Source organism: Ornithodoros turicata, chromosome 4 (genome assembly GCF_037126465.1).
Source record: "Ornithodoros turicata isolate Travis chromosome 4, ASM3712646v1, whole genome shotgun sequence".
In the NCBI taxonomy this organism is placed as follows: Eukaryota; Metazoa; Arthropoda; class Arachnida; order Ixodida; family Argasidae; genus Ornithodoros; species Ornithodoros turicata.
Window position 1 is genome coordinate 40735661 of NC_088204.1, and position 6475 is coordinate 40742135.

The 6475-nt window shown below is 42.8% G+C and overlaps 1 long non-coding RNA gene across 1 annotated transcript; it reads right to left on the bottom strand.

Moving 5' to 3' along the window:
• Positions 1-3675: 3675 nt before the first annotated feature.
• On the bottom strand, positions 3676-6100 carry LOC135393040 (uncharacterized). The gene is made up of 3 exons (XR_010422396.1): positions 5675-6100; positions 4729-5470; positions 3676-3887 (listed from the first exon to the last, which is right to left on the bottom strand). It is a non-coding gene; the product is annotated as an uncharacterized LOC135393040 (long non-coding RNA).
• Between the last annotated feature and the right edge of the window lie 375 nt (positions 6101-6475).

The window sequence follows — 6475 nt, forward strand, 5'->3', positions numbered from 1 at the left end:
GTGAGCTTTCATTGCGTGGGCAATCCACAGACCGACTGCTGTGGCGTCGCTCATGATCTCAGTTGTCTCGCAATGTAAACCCCAATCGTTATTAAGTCTTCCATGCTGGTATCTGTCCACAAGAGTCGTCACAAGAAGTCTAAAAAATGTAGCCAAATGCAGAAAGGGAACTGGAATTAGGAGGGTCATCCAAAAATAAGTTTCCCCGATATTTGTTATTCAAAGGAAACACCACTAGGACAAACTGAATGGTGTAGTAGTTGGGTGTGACATCCCGGCACTGCAGATGTTGGTTAATGGAGTGCCGTTCACCTATGTGTCAGGCATTCAAGCATGGATGTAATATTTCCGAGTACGTCTGACTATCCTAGTAAGGAAGAGTTATCCTATTTTTCGTTAAAGAAAAAAAGAGTGCTTTAGAGAATATCCACTGACAGTTAACACCTGTTTATACAAAACACTTTACAGGCATTGAAATGGTGTGTCCTCTATATAGGGTCGTGAAAATCTGCACAATGAACAGTACAGTGGGAGATCAGCTATAACACCACGAAACGACGTTTCTTTTCTGAAATTCCGAGAATTGTTAACGGAGACTCGCGGGTCACTGGTACTGCACTCTGATACTAATGGGAACAAATTTCCTTCAGCTTGGTCAACGAAAATTATGCGCGATGGGGGCCACATTTGCTCGGTAACGTTCGTAAAGAGCAACGAATGAATGCAGCTTGCATTTTCCTTCAATGGTATCAAGACGGTCAAGATGAATTTCTTGGAACAATTATCATTAATGAAATGTGGGTGCATTATGCAAGTGCTGAGACAGAATACCATAGGAAGCCATGATGGGTGCCCGGTGAAAGCATTCTGAAGGAGGTCAAACTCGCGTTTTCGTCTGGAAAGGCTATGCCGACAGTGTTTTAGGACTATCGTTGTCTGCAACTTGTAGATTACCTCACGTGCAAAACCACAGTAAATGCAAAGATGTACTGCGAGATCCTGGGAAAGCGTCAAACTACAATGAAAGAAAAACGCACAGGACTTGGAAGGGTGTAGTACAACCACGTCAACGCTGTCTGCACTCGTCTTGAAAGACTCGGGATTTGTTCCAGAAATTCATTTGGAAATTTGCCAAAGAGAGAAAAAGTACACAAGCGAGCTGGTACAACGTTGAAGTAGGAAGCATCACCTTGAGCATGAGGAGAATGAAGTATACAGGAGACACACAAACGTGAGTTTCCTTTTCGTGAGCTTCCTGTATACTTCGTTCTCCTCGTGCTCAAGGTGATGATTCCTACTTCAATGAAAATTTGCCCAATCTGCTGTTCCATCTTCCTCTCAAAGCACCCCTCGGCAGTCACCAATTCGCAAGTGATCATGAAACACAAATTGATCAGGTGAAATGCAAAGTGAATGCCTCACTTTGTAAACAGGGCATAGCATGGCACAGACAACGTATTGAATACTTGGTATCACAGTATCAAAAATGTTCAGCTAAATAAGGTGACTATATTAGGGAGTAACGTTGAGCTCTAATCTGTACATAAATTTTTTCAATGTTGTGCTATAGGTTTATTATTTTGTTCACAGCAGAGGAACTTTTGTTGGATGATCCTCATACATGAAGGAAATTCCTTATTTTCTTACTTTCCATCACACGTGTGTGGAGCAGCAAGTACAATCTGTTTGCAAATGATCATACTGAGGTAATAAAACTGGACTCTGCAACAACCTTCAGAAACTATGCATGAATGGACCACATTAACTTTGTCCAATTATATTATGACCAAATGGATAGTATGTATGCTATGTGAGTTGTATGCCCATATATTGTAACAAAAGATCAGTCAGATGAAGGCAGTCTGACTGAGGTACGTAGATAATTTAAATAATGTCCATACATATGATGATCCGAGTGTTTTTGGCTCACTGACATGCATATACACTGACAGCATCCACAACTAGAAGACATTACCAGAATCTAAGTGCTGTGAAGTAATATTTTATTTTTCTGAATGTATATCTTTTTTTCTTAACGAAAGCCCGCATTTGTTCGGGGCAATGTCTCTTGAACTAGCGTTCCTGATGGCGTTACCGTTGCTGGTAAATGTAAATTTTGTACGTTAGTGATTCCCATGCACAATACTACGTTACACCAATTTAAAGAAATCAGCAACTAAATTATTGAATCACTGAAACGTCAATAAAAAAAGTCGACGACTCCGACGAATCGTGCAGCTAAGCACTATAAACCATAGCTCCACAAACACAGAAGCACTTTGCACGTACTGTGGGCAGCAGATAGCTGATGTTTGTTTACTGCACATAACATTTTCCCACAAGCTACACAGCAGCAGTAAAATGGAATCTGACGTGACTCAGGGATTTCAGGACACTTCAAAAAATCTTGAAACTGCCCATGGTATCTCTTTGAAACCGCTGAACAGGCAATGCGCTACATATTAGGCACACCTGTAGCTCAGTAGCAAAGGCACTGATAAAATGTTTGCAAAAAGAACAGCGATTTTCAACACACACATCACAAAATACGACACTCGTCGCTGCAACAACGATGGCGATGGCATGATGATGATGATGTTGGTGTCACTTCCGCTGGATTGGCATATGTGCTATTTAACATTTAACCTCCACCACCCAATTATAATGAACGGCCACGGAAATTAAAGTATTACAAAAAATAAGTATTCAAAAAGCACGAGCTAAAGCAATGGCAATGACGTCTGCCCGTCTACCCAATCACCATCCATCATCCATCCATCCAACCAGTTCGAACCAGTTCAGTTTCAACGGTTGAAACATCAAACTTTCCGGACGCGCAACGGGTAGCAGTTGGGGTCTTCGCGGCTGCATTCCACTGGTTGTTATACGAAAATCTTTCGAAGTTCTAATCTCCCGCGCGTTTTGTCTTGCAATTTTTGAGCATAGCGAGAACGTACGCCGTGCTGTCCAGTGATAAAAGCTGTTGAGCGCAGCAGAGCTCGCAGAGTACTGTGGTGGACAACGTTTCTTTGTTCTCTGGCTTTCAAGTTTAAGGGGTGAGTTTACTCTTCATTAAAGTATGTGCCTGTTTCTGTACACCAAATCGCATGTAGTAGATATGCGTGGCATAATATCGGAATATCGTTTCCTCTATTTCGGCTTCGTATCACCGATTGAAGCATACTGGAAGTGTGGGTTGACCTGACTGCACTTGCATTCAATTAGTGATTAACGTTGTATGTTCCCAGGGAGCACATGGTGGGCTAGTAAACGTCTAAATGACGTCTAAAAAAAGAGATAAGGAATGTCTATAGAATGTCTACGCAATTAGACCAAATGTCTAGTATCCCTCCACTAGACGTCAAATAACACGTCTAACGTTACGCCACCTAGCCATCTAGCCCTAGACATCCGATGTCTATGTACCTAGCCATGATTTAGACACTCTTTTGACCTGGATGTCTGGAACAGGGTCAGACACTTAACCATGTATTAGACATGAAGTCTACAGCTAGACCAATTTTATCCCTCCATTCAGGCGACAGGTCTAGGGTTATACATTTCCTGTACCCTACTTTAGCCACCTTTAGACCTACTTTAGACCATGACTAGTCCTGCTACCGTCCTGGCATGCATTCATGCAGAAATATGATATAATTGATAGCAACACGGATCTCAGCATAAACATTTATTCGCAGTAAGCCACACACGAAGTCTACGGTACAAAACTCTTGTCTAAAACTGGATTGACTTTGCCGCCAAGCAGGCGTCTTGTGTTTTGACTGAGGAGTGTTGAACTGGCAGCAGGGTGTTGATGGCCACCTCATTCCTTTCTTCCAACGAGTGATTGTTGGTGCTGTAGCACTGCCTCCAATGACTCACTGTGGCTAGAAAATAGAACAAAACATGTCAGAAAGCATTATGTAGCCTGCTAGTTCTAACTAGTTTGTTTAGTGGCTATGCACACTCTTTCACGGGATGCTTGTCTGGCCACATAAGAGCAAAAGCTGTATCAACACTGATCTGAGAGACACAAAGAAAAGAAGCCGCACGTACAAAAATCACAGAACTGTTACAGCTACACAACACAAATTACAGCAACAGCTGAAAATCTGTTTGCGCGTCACTACCTGATGTGGACGCTAGAGCCCTGCACCATCCGCGGATGGAAGCAGATATCCGTAAGATACTTGCGGATTCGGATGAGAATTTATCACTTTCTGCGGTGTGCGGATCGGATGGCTCGAGGTCGGATGCAGATATACCGCATGCTATAATTTTTCTACTAGCAATTTATTTGCATTGCGCACCGACAGCGAGCGCATGTCCGGGTTCACCTTTGACCATGCACGGCCAAGACGGGAGAGAAGGCATTTTGGCGTCCACACGAGCACCGGTGAGGAAGCGTTCCAGAAGTCTCTCCATATCGCGTTTGTTGAAAGGTTTACCTTTGCTTGTCGCCATGAGTCCTTCCATGAGAGCATGGAGGCATCCGAAATTATACCAACATTCTTCCGGCTGTGTTTACGCGTCCTTCGAAACTTGCGGATCTAAACGGTTGTGTATGCAATGGTGCGGATCGGATAACGTGTACGCGGATGCTAAAAATCTTATCTGCACAGGGCTCTAGCGGACGCTGCCAGGATCTCAGGGAAATGAGGATGTAACAGCTTTCGCTGTGAAAGTACATCAATGTGACAGGCGTTTTCTCGTGACACACGACCTTACCTGGTCGAGCAGGCGACTGCTAAGCACTCCATGATTGGTGCAGCACTTCCATCACTCCATTACGCTAAAACAACATCTGTGCTGCTCTCATAACTTTGGTGCAAAGCTTCTGTACAGGATAAAAATAAACACTGTGTATATTATAAAAGACAATACAAAGCAAGGGCTGTATCACCACGTCAAATATTATAAGTACGTACAAGTAGTATACAAGTTTATTCACATGACGTCATCCGCAGGAGACCGCCACTGTCGCTAGCAGGCAGATTTGCTGCCATCGGCCCTATTGTAGATTTCAGTCAAGCTGTTACCCATATTATACTCACCGTATATCTGGTGTTTAAAACTTGTTGCTCTGTGATTTGTAGAATGTCTGAGCAATTTCCATATTTTTGGTGTTAATAGTCACCTAAAAAGCATAATGCAGCAAACAAATGCAAGGACTAAACATTGCGGGACCTATAGTATGGCGCTGAGGTGACTTCAGTGAATAAACCTTTTAGGAACTCAAATCTTGCACTACTACCAGATAGCTGTTTGGGTGAAGTAAGACGGAATGACATAGTCACGCTGTTCTCCATACAATACCAAGGATGTCTCAAAACGACAAAGCACAAAAATACTAGTTTTGTACCGTTTGATGAATATTTTGTCTGCTGCCCACACAGGTTGTGCGGTTCCTTAGCAAGCTTCTGGCAGTCGTTTCTTCTACATCGCACTTCCCTGCTGACTTTCACAGCATCTGAAAAAAAGTTCGATTTCGTTAACCACAAGACAACCATGTAAATGGAAAGCAGTTAGAGTCTTCCACCAACTATATTTGCAATACTTTGTTGTCAAAAAATTTAAAGAGGCACCCTCCAGAGTAAGATTAGGGGGCACATCGAACATCAGGAACATTGGAGGACAACACAGTCACACGTCAGTGACAACTGCTTCCCCTCACCTCACAGGGAACTGTTAAGCTTATGTGCAAACAGCTGTTTCGTAGGGTAGGTTACCACTATTTTCATATCCACCGATGCAAGATAGTCCAAGCACCTATAAAAAGAAAAACCCAGTTGCTATGAAACCATGATATGCAAACAAAAGTACTTGCGCAAAATTTTCGGTGTGTAGTTTCACTACCAGCGAAAAATGCAACAACCGAAGTCGGGCTGACATGACAATGAACTAACCAGCATTTATGTTCCGGCATGTCCGCCCTGCAAACCGTAACTGTCGACTTTCGTTTACTCAAGACTTCAACAGTCATCGAAAACTCGTTAATCTCGATGGTTAATTAGTGATACCGTATTTGTTTTAGCACAAAGACGAACCAAGGCACTTAATGAAACGTTGTACTGCCGAACATACAACGTTAATCACTACTTTGAATGCAAGTGTGAAGTTACACCAACATCATCATCATTATGCAATCGCCATCGTTGTTGCAGCGACGAGTGTCGTATTTTGTGATGTATGTGTTGAAAATCGCTGTTCTTTTTGCAAACATTTTATCAGTGCCTTTGCTACTGAGCTACAGGTGTGCCTAATATGTAGCGCATTGCTTGTTCAGTGGTTTCAAAGAGATACCATGGGCAGTTTCAAGATTTTTTGAAGGGTTCTGAAATCCCTGAGTCACGTCAGATTCCATTTTACTGCTGCAGCTGTGTAGCTTGTGGGAAAATGTTGTGTGCAGTAAACAAACATCAGCTATCTGCTGCCCACAGTACGTGCAAAGTGCTTCTGTGTTTATGGAGCTATG